At 51.5% G+C, this 23,865-nt stretch overlaps 1 long non-coding RNA gene and 6 other non-coding genes across 7 annotated transcripts; 3 read left to right on the forward strand and 4 right to left on the reverse strand.

Moving 5' to 3' along the window:
- Window positions 1–4,885: 4,885 nt before the first annotated feature.
- On the reverse strand, window positions 4,886–4,972 carry Trnar-ucu (transfer RNA arginine (anticodon UCU)). Its single transcript is given in 2 exon segments — window positions 4,886–4,921; window positions 4,936–4,972. It is a non-coding gene; the product is annotated as a tRNA-Arg (tRNA).
- A 6,526-nt stretch (window positions 4,973–11,498) lies between these two features.
- On the forward strand, window positions 11,499–11,570 carry Trnaq-cug (transfer RNA glutamine (anticodon CUG)). The gene has a single exon. It is a non-coding gene; the product is annotated as a tRNA-Gln (tRNA).
- A 667-nt stretch (window positions 11,571–12,237) lies between these two features.
- On the reverse strand, window positions 12,238–12,319 carry Trnas-uga (transfer RNA serine (anticodon UGA)). The gene has a single exon. It is a non-coding gene; the product is annotated as a tRNA-Ser (tRNA).
- Window positions 12,320–13,244: 925 nt separating this feature from the next.
- Trnas-aga (transfer RNA serine (anticodon AGA)) lies at window positions 13,245–13,326 on the forward strand. The gene has a single exon. It is a non-coding gene; the product is annotated as a tRNA-Ser (tRNA).
- A 4,705-nt stretch (window positions 13,327–18,031) lies between these two features.
- Window positions 18,032–18,103, forward strand: Trnam-cau (transfer RNA methionine (anticodon CAU)). The gene has a single exon. It is a non-coding gene; the product is annotated as a tRNA-Met (tRNA).
- A 941-nt stretch (window positions 18,104–19,044) lies between these two features.
- On the reverse strand, window positions 19,045–19,126 carry Trnas-aga (transfer RNA serine (anticodon AGA)). Its single transcript has one exon. It is a non-coding gene; the product is annotated as a tRNA-Ser (tRNA).
- A 2,543-nt stretch (window positions 19,127–21,669) lies between these two features.
- On the reverse strand, window positions 21,670–23,456 carry LOC110349810 (uncharacterized). The gene is made up of 3 exons (XR_002396095.2): window positions 22,553–23,456; window positions 21,994–22,243; window positions 21,670–21,844 (listed from the first exon to the last, which is right to left on the reverse strand). It is a non-coding gene; the product is annotated as an uncharacterized LOC110349810 (long non-coding RNA).
- Window positions 23,457–23,865: the final 409 nt, after the last annotated feature.

Genomic DNA, 23,865 nt, shown 5'->3' on the forward strand with positions numbered 1-23,865 from the left:
TAGCCCGGGCAAGTGGGAGCCTGTGACGCGCAGTCGCAGATCACCCCGCGGTACCCCGCATGGACGTCCTCGCGTGGGAGGTCCGTGATCCTCGCGAGTGACACCGCCCCTCGCTTCCTGTTCAGGACCCTGTGACCCGCGCTCTCCGCACCGTCGGGGTCAGCAGGAGCAAGCTTCGGAGGAGGGAGGACGAGAGAAGAAGCCGCCGGGGAGAAGGGAGGCCCGCGAGCCCGCGTCCCGGGCAGCCAGGTCCCGCCCCAGGCCGCAGCTCCGCCCTGCTCCCGTCCTGCCTGCCGAGTGGACCTCGGAGTGCACGCGGGGCGGGTGACAGCGGAGATCTTGCGCAGCTCCACCCCAGGCGTCAGGATGGCTGAGAGGTCCAAGGAGCCAGCCTCCATTTCTGCTTCCTGTGCCGAGGTTCTAGTCTCCACGTGGAGGCGTGGGTTCAAATCCCACTCTGACATTGCTGTTCTTTGCTCGGCGCCTGTCGCGCTTCCTCGTAGGGCCGGTCAGGTGCGGTGACTGGGCCAAGCGGACATGGGCGCCCCTGCCTCGGCCTCGCCTCCAGTGCTCTCGGTCGTGCTGGCTGAGCTGCTCTGTGTGGACTCGGGCCTCCCTGCAGACTCCTGTTGAGCTTCTTTATTCAGCTTCGTGCGTGCAGTCTGGAGTTGTCAGGCTGTTGCTTATTCTATTTTAAATAAAAAATGAATTTTTTCCTTTGGTTTTCACAGGGTCTTGCTTTGTGTAGCCCAGACTGGCCTGGAACTCACCACGATCCTCCTGCTTCAGCCTCCTGAGTGCTGGGATTATAGGTGTGCACCACCACGCCTGGCTAATTTTTAAATTTTCATGAGTAAAGAAAAAAGATCGAGTACACGTTTGCAGTGCATGACGCTCTCCATCGCCGCGGGGAGCTGGTGCACGTGCGTGGTGCATCTGAATGCTTTTCCTTCCCGTTCCTCTCCTCCCCTCCCTTCTTCCCTCACTTTGTCCCCTACCCATTTGCAAAGGCTGTCAAAGGTGAAATCGCTGGGACACACAAGCTTCAGCATCGCATGATTTCTCCTCCACGGTGCTAGTAGGCTCTGCGGTAGGCTCTAGGCTGCTCAGTGTGGGATGCAAGGCTGAAGAAAAACTCAGAAGAAAAAAGTAGGAGGGCGTGAGATTTAGCTCAGTGGCACTGTGCCTGCCTTTCAAGCACTGAGTTCAATCCCCGGTACCAGAACAAGTGCTGGCTCCATAGCAAAGACCCTGGTCAGTCTCAAGCACTGATTTTTACTGTTCATCAGTTGGGGTAAAGGTGAACTACCTGCAAGGGCAGGACTACATGTACAGATACTCTGTCCACGAGGTTTCTGTAGAAACCACTGCAACCAAGGCCTTAAAGGGAAGAGAAAAAGCATTTTCAAATTAGAAGCAAGACAGACAAAATACATGGTTGTAATTAGAGCACTGTCCTTCAGGCTATGAAGGGACTGATTGTGGGAATGGAATTTTGCCACGGCCCTCGAGGCTAAGGGGTTCAAGGAGTGAGAAACATGGTGAGAGATTAAGAAGCTTAAGGACTAAGACAAAGAAGACAAAGACAACAGGAAAGTTTACTTTGCTGAGGCCACGTGGAAACTGATGAGACAGAAAGCTTGGCTTGCGTCCTCATCACCTTTATTTATAGTGTAGGTAAGGAAACAGAAAGGGGATGCCGGATTGGAACAGGGAGAATGGCTAGGGTCTGCAGGAGTGGCAGACAGGTGGGAAGGAAAACAGTCCTCTTCTCCGCCTGGCCTTTCTCCACCACACCCTTCATGGGAGGAGGCGAGTGAGTCCGACGAGATCTACAGCGCCTCCCTCCCAGCAGAATTTGGGTGAGATTACTCTGACCTCAGCTCCACCTGTTATCTTGTATCAGGCCCACAGCTTCATAGGCCGTACTCTGGCCTCAGCTGTGGCCATCATCGGGGAGGTCTTGTTGGCCTGCTCACCCAGCAGTGCTCATGAGAGGCTTCTGTGAGTCACGTGTCTGTGAGTCCTGTAGCTTCAGTCAGACTGGCTTCTTAAAGTAAGCCAATCGAGGGGTTTAACTCTTTGCAGCCTGCACTGCTGACAGCATTCTTTGGGCATAATCAATATTGCAGCTCCCGGCAATATGGGAAACTCAAAGTATAAATAATGTAAAGAGCAAAATAAATGACAGCTAATAGGAGACAGGCAGATCGTCTGCCGCAGACCAGCTGCAGTCGATGTAGGGTAGGAAGGGGAGATATCCTGGGCCGGAGATGAGAAAGAACCTCCACGAGCAATGTTCAGGTTCCCTCTGAGAAGTCTCAGGGTCTGATTTATTTTTATATCTTTAAGCAATAGCTGGGAGGCATTGGGCGGAACATGTTTACATTTTAAGTTGCCTTAGCAATTTCTATTGAAGTAAAGGTTATTTTTTTTGTTAAACAAAGTACAATTCCTCTAAGCTGTGTCATTTCATTGAACATCATGAATACATATTTAAAGATTACAATTGTCCCCTTATTTACCCACACCTAAACAGAACAGAAAGTAATTTAATCAAAATCTTTATATCAGCAAGGGTACAAGCAAGATTTAATCAAGTGTCAAACTTGTGGTTGACAGCTGGCCCTTGAGAAACTGCACAGTGGTTAATATAGTTTGCTATTAGCGCTCTATTTTACTTTACCTCTATTCATCTTAACTAAGTGTCATTTAGGTTCATAGTCCATGAGCAGGAGATATTTACAGCTTGAGTAACTTGTCTCCTTAATGCATTTACCTGTCTTAATGTTCTATTTCCCATTTTCCACTATTTCTTACATCTAAAGTGTGTCCTTCCAATCTCTTCGTAAGACTCCTTTAGTAAAAAGAATGTCAGCAATAAGAGGGGGAGTCATAATAGTGGGGAAACAGAGGGGGTTTCAGGAGAGGTTTCTTTAGAAGTGGATGTGGCAATAGAACTAAGAGAAGCTGGAATTTGGGACTTGTGAGCCAGATCAGATTTCAATATATCATTACCAATGTGCCTCATGGAGAATTTGTTGTGAGTCACAAGCACAATGACTCCTGTGATCAGAGTAACAATTATAAACATTATGGCATGAAAAAAATAAAATATGAGGGTGCGATGTGTTCCACCCTTTCTTCCCCAGCTGGAACTTTGTCAAGCAGCAGTGGAGGTCGGTGGGGCTTCGCCAGTCGTCAGGTCTTATTTCCTGAGTTCACTGGGATTTGGTTGCTGTGTCCTCTGGTCATCGGTGAGGGCTCAGGGTTGACAACCGAGTGGCTATGTCTGCCCCTCCATCCCGTCCTGGCCTCCTGGCTCAGTCCTGGAGTCCCCAGGCAATGTCCCCCCCCCATTCAATGCCTGGGGGTGGCGACACCTCCCCCCCCCCCAGGGCTCTGGAAAACCTGGCCTCACTGCCTCAGGCCCTCGGAGTTGTTGTCCTCTCTTGAGTCCCAACGACCTATGGCCTAGGCTGCGAGGCACTGACACCCTGGCCAGAGGGGGACTGCTGGGTCTCCACCTCCAGCCTCTGCCCCTTGCCGTGACACAATGCAGTCACCCATGGAAGTAAAGCACATTTTCAAAGTGTAAAACAAAAACAAAACAACAAAACAGATAAACACAACATGAGCAGAACAGAGACGGGTCAGGCGTAGGCGTGTTGGCGGGCTGGGTGAGACTTTCACGGGCCCTGGACCGCGTGGGCGGCCTTGGCCGGCGCCGATTGAGCCACATCCCGGCCCAGGGCGGCCACCGTCCGCGCGCCTCCTCTGGCCCAGGCAGCTGCGTCCTCGAGGCCCTCTCAAGATGCGGGGGGACAGCACTCATGCCTTCTGTCGTCCCGCTGGGAGGGCTGCTCGCCGCTCCGCTTCCCAGAAGGCGGGTGTGAAATCAGGGCCCTCGTGCCCCACCTGTCTGGCTGCCGCCCAGCGACATTTTCAGCGGTGTCAGTTGAGACCTGCTGTGTACAGTGACCGCTCCCCACAAGGAATGCCATGTGCTGCAAACACCCGCTCATGCAAATTTTTAAAATAAAAATAAACAATGTCCCTCTTGGATTTGCGGCTTCTGTTTTCCTGAATAATAGGCCTTGCCTGCTTTCATCGACTAGCTGATTCACGCAGTGCTTACTTTGCCTCTGGTTGAGTTGGCTTTTACCCAGACCACCCGCTGTTTGCTACCCTTCCACGGCAATCACCTAGCAGCCTCAGCCTGGCTCAGCCCTCAGGTCCAGCTGTAGGTGGCTCATCGAGCGGAGGCAGAGGTTGACCAGCTGAACTCACAGGAGCCCTGGTGCAGACACTGCTGGCAGGGAGGCTTGACCGTCCCTTCTCAAACAGAAGGGCCTTTCCGGGGGCCTCGGCTGGGGCCAGGGGATGCAGAGGCCCAGATCTCAGACAGGAGATGTTTATAGCACAAAGGCGCAGCTCGTGCTGTGGAACACATGGGCATCGCTGCTACCGTGGGTCCAGTCCACCACGGGGCAGAGGGCGCGGGGCGTACCTGTGCGCGCTCGCTCCTAGGACGCACTGTGCAGTGTCCTCTGGTAAAAACGGATTGCTCTTCACCATCCATGATTTCTAGAAGGTGCACAGGACGCCTGTGAAGAGGCCGAAGGTGGAAGGACTGTGGGTGGGCAGCTTGCTCCTACAGCGGGGCGGAGCGCTCTCAGCGACCACTATTTTCCACGGACACTAGCGCCAAGCACCGTCGGAAGACAGGGAAGGGCCGAGCAGGCCCCCAGTTCAACAGCACACAGAAGTGGGATTACAAGCGTCAAGCGTTTCCCACCAGGCGCGGGTCGGTGTTCTTTTAATCCCAGTTTTTATTTGTGTTGTTTTTGCTTTCGTTTCACAAGCTCTTAGGCAAAAACACCTGTGACTCTGGTGGGACTCGAACCTACAACCTTTGAATCTCTCAATGCTCACTAGAAGTCCAACGCGCTATCCATTGCGCCGCAGAGCCTGCCAGTATTTCTGGGTAACTATTAACGTTCTTTGTTATTTCTCCGCTTATCTGTGTAACAATGTGTAACAATGCATTCCATTCCAGTCGCCATGAAAATTCATGAAAAAGAAGACGAGAGACGAAAGACCCACGCGCGACGAGTTTCTGAGCCTTCAGAGGGCGATTATCCCTTGGGTCCCTGGTATGAGGAAGAGATTGGCTGAGGATCAAGAAACACGTCCAAGCTGAATGTCCAGATCTAGGTCCCAGTGCTGTGGACTTTCCAGACCCGTCTGGCCCTTGCGTGTCCCGGTAACAGTGCGCGTCTGTGTCCGGTTTAGCAGGAGGTGCACTGAGCAAATGACTCGAGGGGCGAGTCCAGGAGCTTCGGGGCCTCCTGGGTTTCCCGGCGCGGGGTCCTCCTGGCGATTGCTGGGCCCGCCGTCCAACAAACAGCTGCTCCCCTGGGACACGCGTGGCGTCAGTGGACAGTACATGGGCGCCTTTTCTCGTGGACCGAGGGTTGGAGACTCCAGGCCAGGGACAGGTGAAGAGAGGGCCCGAGTCGGGGCAAGGGAGGCGCAGGCTCCTGTGACCCCGTGGCCGCGGCCGAAGTGGGTCAGTACCCACTCTCCCCGGCGGAGACCGAGATCCCAGAGTCGGGAGCCGGACACCACCGGCCGCCCCATGCGAGTCAACAGTCACCAGTGGCGGCGTGGAGACTGCACCCAGCAAGGTCGGAAACCAGAGAGGTGAGAGGTGACTGCAGGAAAGCGAGTTCTGATCTGACCTGAAGATTGCGCCGGGCAGGAAAGGCCCTGCGCGCCGAGCCCGAGCCCGATGGTGCGTGTCCAGGGCACAACCCGGTCCCCACCCCGCCCCAAGGCTCCAACCGGTTACCAGGACCGCAGCGCCCTCTGGCTCGGTGCCGGGGATGGGGAAGAAGGAGGGACGGGAAGGACCGGGGACTCAGGGCCGCAAACCCCAGCCGGCTGGGCCCGGCGCGCAAGGCTCCTGCCCTCGAGTCACTGGCAAATGCAGACGGGGAGCCCGCAGGGTCCTACCTCGCCCTCCGCACCCCACCGCCCCCCTAGCGTGCTCTGCCGGGACCCCTCCCCTCCCCTGCCTTTCTGCCTGGCTTCCGGTGGCCCGTGGGGAGGAGGGGAAAGGGTGGAAGGTGACAGGTGTGCGCAGAGCGGGCTGCGGGGCGCGGACCGAGAGACCTCTGCAGGGCGGCCTCGTCCACCGCTCGCTCGCGTTCCGGAACGCAGTGGCTCCCCCTGCTTAGGAGCCTCGAGACTTTCCTTTTGCTACTGGGAATTAAACCCAGGGCCCCGGCCCTGAGCTACAACCCCAGCCGGGTCTTGCTAAATCACTTAAGTTGCCCAAGCAGGGCCCAAACTTGCAATCCTCCTGCCTCAGCCTCCCAGAGCGGTCGGATTGCAGGTCTGTGCCACTGCACCCAGCTGAGGACTGTTTGAAAGACGTAGGCGTCGTCTGTTAGACGCCTCCCTGCTCAGGCGGTCGTTAGAAGGGAGCTTGTGTCGCTTCTGTCTGTGAGGTTGGGGCTGTCAACAGCTGAGGGACCGAGGGACGGAGCCACAAGGCTCGGCGCCCCGCGGTCCCCGATTTGCGCATTTCTGTAGCTGGCTGCGAACTTCGGCTGGACTAGAGAGCAAGGGCGCCTTCTGCGAATTATGGCTGTAAGTAAAATCCAGCCGAACTCATACTGACGCCCGAATTTAAAGCTGGGGCTTCCAGGTCCCTAAGTCCCCGCGCCGAGCCGGGTGGGAAGAGGTGCGGGGCGTCAGGCTGAGAGGGGCGCAGGGTCCTCACACCCTGACCTCTTCCCGCCCCTCCCGCTGTGCCTGGGGCCTCGGGGCCCGGCCTGGGGCGGGGCGAGTGCGCGGTGACCCAGGACGCGAGGCAGAGCGGCTGTGGCTTAGAATTAACTGCCCGGCTCACCTAAGGCGCCGGGAGAGGTAAGAACCCAGCGCCAGCACAGCGGAAGCCCGCGATTGCCAGGAGAAAAGCACACCGGAAGCGCTGTTGGTCTGGGAGAGAGCGTGCTTAGCGTGTGTGAGGCCCTGGGCTGCTCTCCAGCACCGCAAAAACAAAGAACAAACAAATAGAAACAAAACAACCGTGAACCTATATATTCACAGAGGGAGACGGGGTCTCACTGTGGGCCCAGTAGTAGCGCAGAGATCTGAAACTCTTGGAGACCCTCCCGCCTCAGCTTCCCCAGTGCTAGGATCACAGGCGTGCGCCCCCACCCCCGTGGCAGTGTTTCTTCAGTTCATTAATCCAATTGATCTTCTCTGGGTAATCATCTGATCTTAAATTAGATATAGCATATAGGTTTTTTTGGAAAAAAGACTTTCTCAGTGATACTTGGATTAAATAGAACAGTGAAGAAATATTTACTCCTTCTGGTTGAATATAATGTGTTACATGAAAGTGATCAGTTAACCTTTCTCAAGATGCACCAGATTCAGCACAGAGGGAAAAACAAATCAGGCCGTCTACTGTTTCATATTTTGAAGAAAGCAGCCAGGGTCCCAGTGGTCATGGACCAGCTCTCTGCGCCTATGTTTCCTCTTTGGCCGCCTGGACACTGCGGGTCCCTGGCATTTGGAAAACTTCACACGGGAGAGGAGGCAATGGGCGCCGGTTCTGGGGTCCAGGAGTGCGGACCGAAGGCCAGGATGGGGCCAGCCTTGCCCTCCTCCCGGGGGCGTTACGTCCTCCCCGAGACCCGGTCCCCTCTGGGCTGAAACCCAGGAGAAGGCCCACTCCAGCTGGACAGCGTGGACCCGGGCCCACCAGAGGGCCTCCATTCCCAGTGCAGAACCAGACTGGTCCCAAGGAAGCAGCCGCAATGGGTGGGCCCAGGTTGCTCCAGGCAAAGATGGTGGCCGGGGACCTCTGTGTCCCAGCGCATGGCAGACAGAGAGCACGAGGCCACGCACACCATGAAACTCCTTCCTACTTTGGGAAAGGAGAAAGGGTAGTTGTAGTCATGGCCGAGTGGTTAAGGTGATGGACTAGAAACCCACCGGGGTCTTTTAGCCTGGTGAGGCAGAAGAGGTCACTGTCAGGAGGTTGCAGTACCTGTCTCCTACTTCTGCTTCCATGACTCTTTCTAGTCCCGTTCCCAGCCTGAGAGGAAGGCTTGTACAACCGGTGAGACCAGACTTTAGCCTGCAGCCTGGGTACGTGTTCAAGCCTTTAACCGTTAGGATGTAACATTGGGTTACAACAACCCATCCCGTACTTTTCTGTAGGGAGCAGGGAGAGGGGTCATTACTAGAACCTCTGCAGTGAGTCCTTGCCTCCTGCGAGCCACGGCAGCACAAGGCGAATTAACTTACTACACATTAAAGGTACAAAAAATGAGACTTGGAGAAGAAGCTGAGCTTTGGGGCTGATCGGTGCTGCTCTGGGCAGCAAAGATGAAAGCCTCCAAGCTTGTGGCACCTTTTATTCAGTACAACTGGAGAAACAAATGACTCAGGACAGAGAATTCAGTACATAGGGAGAAACAGATGTAACAGATGACTGGAGAGCAGCGGAATTTCTAGATCAATGAGGAACTATGCAGATGAAGATTTTGTTCCTCCCAGGATGTCTTCAGCTGGTGCCATCTTGTCCTGGAGAATCACAGCATCACCGGACCATTGAAGTCTCAGTTGTGACCAGAGGCCAAAATGGAATTATGTCTCGAAATGCCATAGCTGGCCTGTAGACAGGAGAACTAGGCCTAATCAAATGATTTTCCCTAAAATTATGTAGAATTGCGGCTGACACTTTTCTACTGAAAATCTGTAGTTTTGTATAATAGTAGCCGTCTGTGCCTGAGGGATACAAGACCCCATCTTTGTGTTTAACCGCTTGGTTTGACAAACAGCAAGCTGAATGCAAATGTGCAAGTGGCAAACCGGGACTTTTACTGACATAATGCTCTCTTTAACAGATTTCCCTATGTTTACCCAAGCATTATGGGAGGAGGGTAAAGTACATCCACATCATTCTTCTGTTATGTAAACTTATACTTTACCATGATGGGATGTGGATGTGGCTCACATTAGCTAGGTGTGGGGACAGTAGGAACCCAGCTGTGGAGTCTTCCACTGGCCAGATGAACCACAGAGTGTGTATAGGAGATTAAAAGCAGCAATACGTGTGCATTTAGGATTTGTTTTTTTGTTTAGTTTTGTTTTTTGGTACTGGGGATTAGGATTTGTTTTTTAAAAAGTTTTCTTTTGATTTTTTTCTGGGAGAAGTAGCCCAATTCCATATGACACATGAAAAACCAGATTTGCACATTTTGGAGGAGATTGAAAGTGAATAATCAGGTGACTCATGCATGATGTTGGCCATGTGAGCCAAAGTTCCTGTGATAGTGAAATGGAGCAAGAATCAACCAATACAGACATAGAATGAAGACCTCTCTGATTGAGATGATGAAGAAAACAGCAATGCTAGTATATATTTGGCTATTCAAAATGGTCACACCATTTTGGTCCATTTGGTCAACCAAATGGAATGATCCAATGTTAGGACTGGATTCAAAAATATAGTGAGGATATTGGCAGTGGTGAAACCTGTTGAACAGAATGCAGCACTGCCATTCAATGCTAGAAGTTGCAACAGTTGAAATGCTACAAGATATGAAATACACAAATAATGAAATACAAGTATAACATTCTCTATGCATCAGTAGCCATACTCAGAAATGTGTTTATTATGACACCTCACTAGCTGAACTGAAAGGATACATAGGTCTGCTGTACTAACAGGGCTTTCTCATGGTAATCATAGCAATGTAAAAGACTTATGGATGTAAGACTTATGGGCATGGGCTTGAGGTCTGTGGAATAACTATGACACTGAGGAGATTTTGTTTCCTTCAAAATTGCCTGAGGTTTGTTGACAAAACTGTCCACCAAGAAGAAAAAGAACTGATAATCTTGCTACTATTCTCTCATTGTTTGAGTTTGTTTCAAAAGGTCAAGCAATTTCTTTGTTTCTAACTGTACTAAAACCTCCACAAAACTGAAGCCCGAGATGGTAACTTTTAACAACAAAACCAAAGGTGGAGTAGATGTTATGGATGAGTTATAATGTCACTTGAAACACAAAGCATTGGACATTGGTTCTTTTACTCAGTCATAAACATGTGTGGCATGAATAGTTTGATAGTTTACAAAGAAAATAACAAGTGCAAAATAACACAGAGAAACTTTCCTAGAGGATTGGGACTGGAACTCATAAGAGATCATTTACAGGAGAGGAAGAACAAAGTGTTTCTGCCCAGGGAATGATGTAAAGAAATTGTGGAGCACACAGGTGAGCTGACAGGGGAACAGGCAGGTGCAGCATCACAGAGACCATGACAACAGGAAAACCAAAAAGATATCAACTGTGCCCTACAAGAGTGGACAAGAAAACTAAACATGTGTGCTTTCACAATAAGTGATACTTATACGTGGAACATGCAGTTTTCATGTGTGAAAACTGCCTTGGGTGTAACAGTTGAAGCAAAGATCATTTCTGTGGTAGACATTTTATTTGTATTTACATTGCAGTTCACATAGGAATTTATTTCTGCTGTTATTTTTTAGCTTTTGTAAGCAAGTAAACAGTTGATGTTGAAAATATTGATGCTCATTTGCATATTTGATATTTTGTTTTATTGATATTTTATTTTCCTGATAAGTGCACATTGTATAACATAGTAGAAAGCTCCTGACAAAAGAGGAAGGCAAGAGAGGTGACAAGAATGGCCTGCTACGCAGGAAAGGAAAGCTAAGCACATGTGTTACCTGTGTAAGCGAGACGTGTCCATGGTACATGCAGTTCTCATATGGGAAGGTATGATAATTGAAGTAAAGGTTATTTTTGTTGTAGAGTTCTATTGGTGTTTTCACTGTAATTCATACAGAAATTTATGGGGTTTTTTAGACTTTGTATACCAAAAAGCAGTCAATGTTGAAAATTTTGATCTTTTTTCAGCACTTGAGAAGTATTAAAAATCTAGTAATTTATTTTTTGTTATTTTTCCTGCTAAGTATTCATTATTTAATATAATAAAGCTCATAAAATGGAAATTAATAATGCACCCATAGAAATACTCTAAAGAATAAACGTGGGTATTATACACCCACAACAATGCACCTCTGTGACGAAAGTGGGGATATGCCCTTCTTGAGCAATGGGCCTTCAACTACACAGGCCATGTGGCTGCTGTGGAGCACAGTGACAGCTGGGCCATCCCCAGCCCTGTTTGCCCTGTCAGGATGCAGAATAGAACCACCTACTTCCCTGGATCTCTGAGTACTGAAGTGAATCCTGGTGCCAGGCCTCACGCTCCATCTGTTGCTCCCAGTTAACGTGGGGAGCGCGTGTTGAGCCCTGCAGGCTTCTGTGATGGCAAAATGAATGAGATTACCTGAGGCTTTACTTGGCAGGGCGACTCGAGTGGGTGTTAAGCATCTGGTTCCTGTGATTTGTGTCAGTCCCAGAGGCTGTGTATTGTGTGGGTTCCATGGTGTAATGGTTAGCACTCTGGACTCTGAATTCAGTGATCTGAGTTCAAATCTCGGTGGTACCTTACTTTTGTATTCATATCCCCCCCCCCCCCACTTTCCCTTTTCCTTGGGACATCTCTGCCAGCTCCTCCTCTTCATTCTGGTCCACATCTTGTTGCTTTCTTCTGGACTAAAATTCTCAGTGTCTGAATCTACTGTTTGTTTCTTCCAGTCATTTATGAAGCATTCAGAAATATTTTTTATACGTGAACGCGATGGAGAGGGCAGGGCGTGCTGATAACAGATTCTGAAGGAGAATGCGGTATCTATCCGTTTTGCCCACTGTAACAGGACAACTTTGCAGCTCTTTATTTTTACAGCTTTCTTCTATTACGTGGGGGCATAGCTACAATCTCTCCATCTCCCCAGCCAAGACAGCCTTTTGTCCCTTCCTCAGATCAGTCTTGCACCCCAAACTCACATTCTATCTGTTGAAAAAGTCCTTTTCAGGACTGGATGTCCAGAGGCTCAGCAGGCTGGTATGTGAGACGCAGGGCGAGGACAGGCGACCCCTGAACCTGCTCGGAGATTACTTGACCCTGCGCTCGAGGGCAGCAAGGTCCGAGTCACGCTGGCCCAGACCTGGCCGCGTCCCCACGCAGGTCGAGCCAGGGAAGGGAGGTCGCTGTCGGTCGTGGTGCGCGGCCCAAGGCAGCGAGTTCTGGACACCAGGTTAGGTGAGGCAGAAAACGTAGTCGGCAGGACTCGAACCTGCGCGGGGAGACCCCAATGGATTTCAAGTCCATCGCCTTAACCACTCGGCCACGACTACCTGCTTTTCTGTAAAGATGAGGTGAAAAAGCAGCGGATGCGTGGACTCGGCGCCCGGCCTGGCCACAGCGCGGCGAGTCCTACCCTGCGGATCCACGCAGAGAAGCCCCCGAGCGCCCCGAGCACGCAAGGGCGGGAGGAGGAGCCGGCTGCGCGATCCGCTGCTGTCCTCGGCCTAAATCAGGAAGCCCTCCCTGGCACCGGACCGCCCTTCTCGCCACGCGGGGCGCCAGCCCTAGGGGGTGTCGCCCGGACCCAGGACGCGCGCTGGGCGGGGAGCAGAGGGGACAGCTTCGCCCCACCCACCTCCGAAACGCGCAAAAGGTTGAAGTAAGCGAACGTCATCACAGCTAACATCATGGGCGACCTCGTGCGTGGGAGCCGTGGGTGGTGTCCAGTGGGTCACGACGGGATTCTCGGTCACAGACTGCGCCTGCGGGTCCGGGATGGATCGGAGTTGCTGGAGCGCTGTCCGAGGGAAATAATCGTGCCGGAGGAAATATGCACTGCACAAAACCCTCATCTTAAATTATGATCATGAAAAGCAGAGATTAAAAGTACATTTTTGGTTCCATCTGTCTGATAAAATCGCAAAGCCACTAGAAAGAACATGGCGAGCGACAACAATTGCTCAGGGGAAATATTTGTGATACAGTGTTATTGAGAGCAGGATGTAATAGCAGAGGCGGAAAGTTTTTGTACGTAGAATTCTGGGGTGGTCGGAAAAGGAACATTCTAAAATGTTGCCAGTGCTGATTTCAGGACTGTGGAATTATGTGTCAGTGTTTGGTTTTTTACAGTGTGAATAAATCACTGTTATCCAAATACAGTATTATAAATAAACAGCTATATTTTGAGGGTTTTTGAAAGCAAGCTAAATAAAGTGCAGCACAACTATTTATCCTGAGTGCGCACTCATTCCATGTGTAGTCGTGGCCGAGTGGTTAAGGCGATGGACTAGAAATCCATTGGGGTCTCCCCGCGTAGGTTCGAATCCTGCCGACTACGGTTCCTTCTCTTGGAAAGCCCTCAAGGGTCTGTCTTTTCCTTTTTATGGCTTCATTTTTTAAAAAAGAAACTAACCACCGTGCTTCCCAAAGCAACGTGGAAAAATTATAATTCTTTTTGGTTTTAAGTAATTCGAGCACATTCCTTTTTCTTCCAACTACAGCCCAAGAGTAGGCGATCCTTTTCACGTTTTTTGCTATCAAAACCTGCTTTGAAAGGCATCCTTCCGTGAAGGGAAGTTTGGCAGTGTGTCCGTCTCCACAGAGCCGTTCCCTCATCCGGGCCGTCCTCGCTCAGGTCGGAAAAGAAACGTGGGGGAACGCGGGGTCCGATCCTCGAGAAGCTCCCCTCCCTCCGGCCTGGTCCCAGGCTCCTTCCAGCTCCCGGGAGCCAACACCCCAGCCCTGCTGAGAACAGAGAAACGCGAAGAGCCAGCTTGACTGGGACCTCAGCGGGTGTGGACGCTCCTGGGGCCTCCTCATTTACAGGGCTGTGACTGAGAGGCTGCGATTCAGAGACGGTTTTTCCCCCGCAGCCTCAAGCTTAGCGTCACTTTGGCGAGCTGGAGCCTTGTCAGTTAGATCAAGCAACGCGGAAGAGCGTTCAAGATGCGGGCGCCCTGCTCGTCCCCCGTCTTCCCAGCCTGACCGCCCTGGTAGTAACTTTCACAAGTGTGTGTTTGGGGTCAGGGCCTCTTGCTGCGCCAGGGGCAGGTTTCTCTGGACAGCTTCTCCACTCCCTGGACAAGTGAAAAGCTTTTCTGACAACTTCCTGGCAGTGGAGGGGGACAGAGACTTGCCAGGGTTCTGTGTGGGAAAACGCATAGAGTACGTGGGCTTTCGAACCATTCGCTGTAGATAAAATCTGCACAAACCGTGGCTCCAAACTTTAGGTCACAGGACGAGACATCCTGTGTGCTGATGAGGTCTAGAGCCGCACCAGGTGCAGCCAGAGGTTGGAGAATCCTCAAGGCCTTACACTACAGGGAGGGGCAGGGACCTGCTCCTGTGTAGCTGCCAACACAGCCCTGTTATCCCCTGTTATCGTACAAGAACTGGCCTGGGGGAATGACAGGATGCTCCTCGAGAGACCTAGTGAGCCACAGCAAAGGAGCTGAGGCCTTGTTCAGGGCAGCTGCCACCTTGGAGCTTGTCTGCCCTCATATCTGAAGGGTCTTCTCTCCCTCTCTGAAAACTATCATTTGCAGTGAACTCCCCCCAGATCTGTACGATGGCCTCTGGGTCTTGTCTGAAATCTTTCTCCAAAGACACGAAGAGTTGAGGCAAGTTGCCAGTTCCTTGCTGCGTGGAGTCTGCTGCCCAGTTCAAATCTACACTCAGGACTAAACCCGTGTGCAAAGCTTTATTGGAAATGGTTATGCTCAAGTATACTTCTGATGTTCACAGGCAAAAGCGGCCACATTCATAACTAGAGAAACAACTGTCAGGCCCTGCGTGGCCATGCACTAATCCCATTGCCAACTTATTCCCCTCCCGCAGCGCTCAGCACCCACAAGCTACTGCCTGCCTGGTGGGCAACCCTCCACGGGACTTTCTCCCAACAGCCTCCGCAGCCTCCCTCCACCCAGAAATGGAAGTTCGCACACTCCATGTGTGCCACGAGTGCGTCCTCTTAGTGTCTTTGTGCTACGGGCCACAAGCTGTCCCCACCCTCCTTGCATGACTGATTTCTGTTTGTAGAGTATTCCCAGGAAGCGCTAATCCACCAGGTCAAGGACTATGCTTGTTTTGATTACTTTTCCTTCTGGAGCACCAAGCACAACACTTGGCCTAACACAAGAGCATTAACATTATCTGTAGAAACAATGACCTCCTCAGAGCTCCTAATGTAACATTTAGTTCACAGTAAGCACCGAGCTCAGATTTCTTAATTGAATCTGCTGACTGTTTCAATGCAAATTCTGATCTCAATCCCCTTCCACTTCTAGGTTACATTCCTTTTAGAACAGCTGTAAACTACTGTACCCACCTCCCCAGTATAGGACACAGGCCTGAGGGAAAAAAATACACTAAGAGACAGAACTAAGAGAGAGAAGTGGGGGCCAGGACGACCAATGCTGGTGCAATGGACAAAGGCCCTGGCCCATCCCGGGCACCTTTATTGGCAATCAATTGGGGTAAAGGTGAGCTACGAGTGATTTCTACAGAAATTAATGTAAACAAGGCTCATAAAGGACAACTCAAAGCATTCTCAAATTAGGAACAGAATGAATAAGATATATGGTTTTAATTAAAACATTTTCCTTCTAGTCTGGAGGTTTTAGTTGTGGGATCGGAATCTGGGTGCGAGTTACTCTGACCTCGGCACACAGGCTTCAGCCAGACTCCTGTCTATGAACAAGCCGATTAAAAAAAGAAATTAAAAAAAATAAACAAGCTGATTGTGGGGCTAACTCTTCACAGCCTGCTTTGGGCATGGCTGGTGTTTCGGTCCTCTGCAGTAAACAGGTCAGAAAGTGGCTGCCAAGAGGGCCATGAAGTGGGTGGGTCTCAAGAGGCAGTTAGTTCAGTTACTGAAGGAGAGCAAATTATTCCTCGAATTTTGCAAGCTCTGGTTTTACCACTTCCATTGGATAAATTCCCTTCTTAATACACATTCTTTGTCTGTGCTCATGTGAGATGTAGAATAATGCTTCCTCTGCTAGATCCTGCATTTAGGTGTTAGTCACGTAGACCAGAGGCTGGCCTGAATAGGAAGGTGCTCACTGTAAGTGTATTGGGTGGAATTAAACTAAAATTCACTGTAAGGCTAGGGATTTAGCTCCGTGGCACCGTGCCTGCCTTGTAAGCACAAGGTCCTGAGTTTGATCCCTGGTACCAAATAAATACATAAATAAAAAAAACACATGCAGCTTCAAAAGTGAGCCTTCTGTTTTCTTCCCCAAGACAGCTGGCGCAAGAGTAACGCACAGGCCCGGCCTGCAGACATCAAGTGCGTAACTAGAGGCGGGATGAAACCGCAGCCCTGAGGACCTCCCTGCCTTCTGTAGTTTATCTCCTTATCACCTTATGACTTTGGGACAGATCACTCTGAGCTCTGTACATAGGCATGCCAGTCCCTCGGAGAGGTGCCATTATCACGGCTGTTAGGCTACATATGCCTAGCAGTGGTGGCAGACCTATACACACGTTATGTTTTTCAAGACAAAAGATGTTAATGTATGAGTTGTTTTTTGTAAACTAAAACCTGTGTTCCGGTTTAATTGCAGTGGTGGCGCTTTACAATAAATAAGTGGGTTTTGGGTGGCAGTTGGACACCTGTTTCTGAAGGGTTTGCCATCGCTGGCCCAGCCTCTCTCCTCCCCCTTCAAGACCGAGCATACCACGTCGAGTGACAGGTTTTCAGGGCTTGCAGGGACATCCAATTGCCAGCTTTTACACTGTCCATTTTCAGACTCTCTGGAGAGGCCTACAAGTCTCCAGCCATTGTCCTAAAGCTGCAGCCACCTCGGATTCCAGGAAAAGCAGCTGGGACCACCCATGGTGAGGTCACCCCTGCATGCTCCATGACAGGCGCCTAGGAATGGACCACTGTCCTGCAGAAGCCAGGACTGAGACCGTGACCAGCTGACTGAAGGGCCGCGATGCTAGTCCGCTCCATCACGGGTCACTGACCACCATGTCTGCTCTTTCCTCTTCCTCCTGTTTCCCTTTGTCAGAGCTGCACCCCTCAGCTCTCAGCTCCTCACACTAAAGTCCCTTCCCAGTTTCTCTGGTTCCCTTGCAGAGTATCAGCTTTTAAAAACTCCCACTCCTTGGGAGGCCTTTCCTCTGTCTCCCTCCAAGTGGATGAACGACCAAGTTGTTTCAAGAGGATGTGACAGATCTTGGGAGGGCAGGGAGTGATGTTTTCCTCTGACAACCCAGGGACAGCTATCCACTACATCACACGGGATCGAATTCCATGTGTAGCGTACGTTTTTACCAAGTAGCACAGCCAGCTGAATATTGGGACTGTCTCCTTTCTTTTCTTTGTTTTATTTTTGTTTTGTTTTGTTTGAGACAGGGTCTTGCTACGCAGTTCAGCCTGGCCTGGAACACATTATTTAGCCCAGGCTGGGCTCAAACTCATGGCGATCCTCCTGTCTCAGCCTCCCTAGCTGGGATTACATACAGGTGGGTCCCACCATGCCGCCTTCCATAGGTCAGATATCTGCAACACGGAAAGTCACCTCTGCGCGGCCACGAGACCCACTGAGCTCTACCTAGGTGGGTCAGAGTCTGAGGACGCCTGTGGCTCCTCACGGTGTAGCGACCTTTTGCTTCTCCCGCCCCCGTGGGACACCAGGCTCTCCGCCAGGGAACGGAGCCCCGCGCCTGGGAACCGCGTCCCGGCCCAGGCAGAACCCCGAGGATCCCGAGGCGCGGGAGCGCGCTCGAGCCTTCCTTCCTCCGTGGGCGAGCGCGGATGGCCGGGGTCTGCTTTCCTCCGTGGGCGCGGCCGGGGGTCTCGTCCTGGCCCGCCTGGCCCCTGCTCCCGTCCCCGCCCCGCCTGTCCTTTCCGGCGGGCGCTTCCCCCTCTCCTTCTTGGCCGGGGAAGCTCCAGAACCCCCGCTCGCCGGTCCCGTCCCGCCGCTGTCCCCACTCGGGGGGGGGGGGCGACCGCGTCGCTCCGCCGGGGACTCGGCGCAGCGGCTGGGAGGGCGCGCGGACCAAGATGAGAGCAGCGCCCCTACTCGCCCAGCAGCAGAGTGGCGCAGCGGAAGCGTGCTGGGCCCATAACCCAGAGGTCGATGGATCGAAACCATCCTCTGCTAAATATGTTTTGCCGCCTCCCCCGGCCAGGCGCCCGAGGACGTCCCTCGAGCAGCTGATCCGCCATCCCGGCCGGACCACGCGGGGAGTCCGGGAGCGAACCTTAGGTGACCTATGTATATGTCAAGGCCCACGTTTTCTCCCACAGGATTGATGGCTTCAGGCCCAGCGGATCTTCCTGACTGAGCTTCAGAACTCTGCTCTTCTGCGTCTCTCTAGTTTTATCCCGTACCTGGCAATTACTTTTTTTTTCTTCTCGATGCCGGGATTGAGCCCTGGGCCTTGGCACTGAGCTACATCCCCAGCCCTTTTGGTTTTTATTTGAGACAGGGCCTCGCTAAGTCACTACGTTCCCCCGGCATCCTCCTGCCTCAGCCTCCCAGACTGCGGGTATTACGGGCTCACACCGCGGCACCGCTTTGCAGGAGACACGGAGCCAAACGGAAATTTCTATAATTAGATAAGAAGCTGAGCTGGATCTGGCGGGATGCCTCCTTGCAAAGAACGACTGTCTCAAAGTCTGGCTCCTTCTCCACGGATGAACCCACACATTAGAAAGTATATTTAAAGAAAAACTCTAAATAAATAAATAATAAAAAAGAAAAATTCTGACTTTATGACGTCACTCAAAAGACCTTTGTGCTGTTATTCAAGCTCTTGTCCTTCGTCCTCAGAATGGGGAGGACTCGGAGGGCCTAGGGAACAGGAATCGTCCTTCGTCCTCAGGATAAGTGGGAGGACCCGAGGGAGATCTTCTGCCGCGGGGTCACACCTGAAACCCCAGGGTTACCGGACAGTTTAACAACTCTTTAACCTGGAAGAGGACTGCTCCGCACCAGTCCGCTAAAGATGTCCCGCAATCCAGCAGCGTATTTGAGAAGGTGTGGGTGGGTCACGCTTCTTCGCGTGATTTTCATCTCCAAAACAGCAAAGCCGCAACCGCCGTAGTCGGCAGGATTCGAACCTGCGCGGGGAGACCCCAATGGATTTCTAGTCCATCGCCTTAACCACTCGGCCACGACTACACGGATGCCAACCTCCCCAAAGAGGACAGTTTTGTGACGGCTAGCTCTTCCTAAAAGCACAAACCACGCGCCGGGAGGCCTTGCGTTTGTAACCCGTTTTTCCTACGGGTTTCGGGCGCTCAGATGTCGATCTCAGTCGCACCGAATTGGCGAGCAGCGGCTCACTCTCCGAACCGGAAAGGCTGGAGTTGGGCGAGACCAGCTTTCTGCGCTCCCCGTTTCTGCGGGGGACCGGAGCTGCAGCCCCCAAAGGGGCGCTCACTGCGGCCGCGCGAGGAGGTTGGGAACGCAGAGCCCCCGAGTTTTGAACTAAATACAGGAAGAGCCGCAGAGTGGGAAGTTCTACAAGTAAGAAGCTGAGTGAGACGCGCTCCTCTGCGAGGGCGAGCTCCAAGACGCCTCTCACAGGAAACGGCCGAGAGCAGTGCATAGAGTTTGCTATTAATGGCATAAAATAGAGCGAGAAATTATGTATGTGCATGTTGATTAACTTAAAAAGTCACACCAAACCTGTGGGTAGAAAGTGAATAGATGGGGCTGGGGATGGAGCTCAGTGGTTCCGGTGCCTCCTTGCAAGCACCAGGTCCCGAGTTCAGTCCCTGGTACCCCTCCCCCCAACAGAATTTTAAAAGAAAGAAAGTGAACAGGTGGAACACACGAGATTTAAGTGTCCACAAGATGGCCTTCACTACAACTCGAACTGTATTATACTTGTTATTTACTTGTAGATTTTCCTTTCTTCTTGATGCGTGCCCCGAAGTGGAATTGCTGGGTCCTCTGGTCACCCTGGGTTTAATAGTTTCAGAAACTGCTAATCTTCTCAGAGTCAGAGTTTACATCTCGCCTCTGTTTTGGGTAGTGAGGATTGATGCTCTGTATCGCTGCTCTGCAAACGTGGAGAAAACACAAAGTTTGAAGACGCTTCTTGTGACTGGGCACAACAGCACGAACAAGCGAGATCTGTAATTTCGAGGTGGATGGAACTCGAGATGTTGATGGGAAAAAGCGGTCTTTCCATGTACAAGAGGAACTAGATTTTAGGTGTTTCCTATTTATTCTCAGAAGGTAGTGAAATATGAAAGAAAGAGAGAAACATAGGTGTGGCATTTCTCCGAGGAGAAGACCAGGCAAAGCCTCAAAAGCACCTTGCTAGGACAGACACATTCCTGATTCAGCCTGAACAACAAGAGATTTAGGACGCAGACGCGAGCCGGGTGAGCTCTAGTAAGGCCTCCTTTGCTGGTGCCGAGCCTGGCTTTCCCTGGGAGACAGCTTGGGCTCCCGGGTGTCAAACCTGCATAGAGGGAAGAGTTTGTTTCATGCCCAAGTATATTTTTCATAGTCTCTATGTATTTCCCAAGACAGCAAAATGGAGCTAGCAAGTATTCTTCCTATTCCACGGTTGATACGCTAGTAAGAAAGAGGTAAGGGAAAGGAAGAAAGCAAAGAAGGAGAAAGAAAGTGAGGTTCTTAACCTGTCCATGGCGTGTAAAGTAAAGCTTGTTCACACACGCCTGGCGAGATGCCCCGACACAAATCTAGCGCTTGTGGAAGGTGTGTCTGGGAGCTCGCAAGCTTGGGTGCTGGGCAGGCCGGGCAGAGGCCTCCCTCGCCGTGGCCTGCGTGTCACATCGCCCGGCTGTCCTGTTTCTCCGTGCCGGAGCTGTAACTGCACACAGTTGCTGAGCAAATGCAAACCCTGAAATGCAACAGGCTGGGTAATTAGCGTCAGCCTCAGAAATCAGGAAGCCTGGGTGCCCACGGGAGCTCTGTGAGCAGCTGCTTTCTCCACTCGAGTTAGGGACCTGAGAGCGAGGTGCGGTGTGGACCCACAGAGGGAAGCTGCTGTTTAACACCGGAATGCGCTGCGATCCGGACTCCTGCGCTCGCCGGAACTCTGGGATCTCCCCAAGCAGCCCCAGGCTGTGCAATGCACCTTTCTGGTCCAGCCGGTGACCTTGGATCCCAGTGCCGATGAGGACCCTGGAACCTGTGGGCTCACTGGGTGTCACTCCAATGCTGGGGATGGGTGCGGCTCCCACTTCCGATCTCTCATGAATGGGGTACTGCAGAGCAGGACATTCTGTGTTTCTGTAAGACTAACAGCGGCAGCAACAGTGACATCAAAGATTCTTAAGATACAGAAGCAGAGAGTGATGTTTGAACTGGGCACCTCCCCTGAGACTGGCTGGTGCCGGCATGCAGGCATTGACAGAAATGCTGGTGGAAGTCGAGGTGTGTGGTGGGCTGGTCAGTCAGCGCCCTGGTTTTCATTATGCCCCGTGGCTCAAGCAGACACACGGAAGAAGCGGACTGGGGACAGCAAACCTGCAGGGCCTGAGCGATGCCCAGGAAGCCGAGTGGCAGCTTCTGGGGTGAAGGGTGACCCAGTTCTGACCACCCAGGGAGGAGGACAGGTTCCGCGGCCCCAAGGGGTGGACCAGGCACTGCCCTGGGGTCAGCAGCTACACAAGGCCGCCGATATCGGTGCCTGGACTCCACAACAAGCCAGCTCGGTGTGATGAAGTCAGCTCCTTACAGGATAACAGGCAAGATTTGCTTTACTGAATTTTGTTAATTGTGTAGTGATTTGCTTTTAGATTCACACGGTCTCAGCTGTCACTTGCTGAGGACGACACGACAGAGGTGAACCACACAGGGCCACCTGCCTTCTCTACAGAGCTCTCCAAACAGGGCCTGCTAGAGGCTGAGTCTCATCTGGGGGAAAAGAAAACCTCAGTCAGGCCCTCAGGGTCCTCAGGAAAGGCGCCTGTACTCTTTCCAGAGGAGAGGGGAGGGGAGGCACCATAGTAGTCAGCAGGATTCACACCTGCGCGGGGACACCCTGTGGGTTTCTAGTTCATTACCTTAGCCACTCGGCTGCAACCACATGAAGAACAGCTAGCTTCTTGGGATAAGTAGTTTCGTGAACGTCAGCCTTTCCCAGGGCCACGTTTTCTACGGTGAGGTCAACATCAACGTCTCCTACCGCCTGGCCATGGCTGTGCCATGACTTGCAGGAGGCAAGGGCCTTCCAGGCCCCAGGCCGCACCATGTCGGAGGGTCTAGATGTACCCGGGAAGGGATGGGCCACTTCTGTCTGCGATACCCAGGGAACTAGGGGGAGGGAGGAGAAACCCTTTATTACCACATGGAAAGCCTGGGATCGCCTCTAAGTGAGACACGAAAACAACAAGAAAAAAAGCAGCAGCAGCTTCATTTTACTGGAGGTGGCAGGGATGTGTCTTCGAATTAGACAAAGGACACTTCCTGTCTGTGACCCCCATTTACAGGTTTGGCATTGCTGCCCCCTCCCTCTCCCCTGGGTAAAACTGTTCCCAGGCTTGCATCCTGCAGCCTCCTCTTCCACCGGTCCTTCCAGCCCTCCCAGCATTACCCCGACACACACTGGCACACATGGCTCACCCTGCCCGAGTTCACGATGATTTTCAGCCTCACACTCCGCCTTGCAGACACTCAAGGAGGAAGCTCAATTTTTGTCTTAGTGGAAATGAACTTGTACAAGGTCCAGGCTCTGATCCCAGCTTCCTCTGGCTGGAAGATAGGACTGAGCGCCAGCTCTGTCACTCTCAGCATGATTTTGAGTTAGTCACCATCTCGATTGTTTTCTCATCCCTCGAAGTAAAGATATAATGGTTTAGTATGTTTCAAGAAGCATTTAGGATTTAAAAATCCTTGGCATAGAGCAGCATCCATATGAAGTGCTGGATTTTAAAAATTCATCTTGCTAGAAAGGGAAATAGTGATTTCATTTTTCCTGAAGTAAAAGAAACACAGCAACATCCGCAGCTCCACTGTGTTCGGCTCTATGATGTCACAGTGCCCAGAGTGACACGGGGACACAGAATCCCAGCACTCCCCGCCAAGGTCACCACTATCTTCAAATGTAAGGATTAATTTGCCTTTTCCAATGCTATATAATATTTTCATACTCAAACATTTTTAAAAGTTCTTATGGCCTAAGAGCTGACAGAATTCAAAATCAAATTCATGTTACGTACAACTCTGGGTTTCTCATGAAAGTAAATGAATGAACTGCTACAGTCACACAGGAGAGTATCATACAGCAGGTAACACATGAATGAATCAAGGGTGGCTGTGTGCAACAAAAGTGACAATTAGCTTTAGCAACGTAATATCAAAGGAAGAAAGCAGGCTCTATGATTATGTGCAGCCTGATACCTTGCCTGTGAAATAAAAGTGCACAATTTTTAATAGCTGACCTCAAGGGAAGGACAGCACTTTGAGCTTCTCGTGACACCCCTGCTTCTCTGTCATTCCTTACGTTGTGACAAATCCATACACTCACCTGGACTTGCCAGAGGAGACACTTAGTATCACAAAGAGATGATCACAGAGACGTTCTTACAGTGCAAGCTTAAGGGCCAATGACTGCTATGGAAATTTGCAGCATTGACAGCAATTCTGTGTGGTGAGTCAATGTCCTAGAAGTGACTAAGGAACACCATGGAAGTTTACTTATTGTGCTGATGGGACCTTTTTCTGTGGGGACCCAGAAGTATTTAAATACCCGAGAGAGCTCAAGCAATGCTTGATTTATGGACACATGTTCATATCTTCATTTCTCGGTGGAAGATGAACACTTATGAATTCTGGCGATTGTACCTAACAGGCATCATAAAAGAGCTCATTCTCTCAGTGAAATTTCTCCCTTGTCTTATCTTTTGCCAAGGGCAGTGTTCAGCTCAACTCATTTT

This window comes from Heterocephalus glaber, unplaced genomic scaffold (assembly GCF_053883595.1).
Source record: "Heterocephalus glaber isolate CG9 unplaced genomic scaffold, H.glaber_assembly_v1.0 deba00001472, whole genome shotgun sequence".
Lineage (NCBI taxonomy): Eukaryota > Metazoa > Chordata > Mammalia > Rodentia > Bathyergidae > Heterocephalus > Heterocephalus glaber.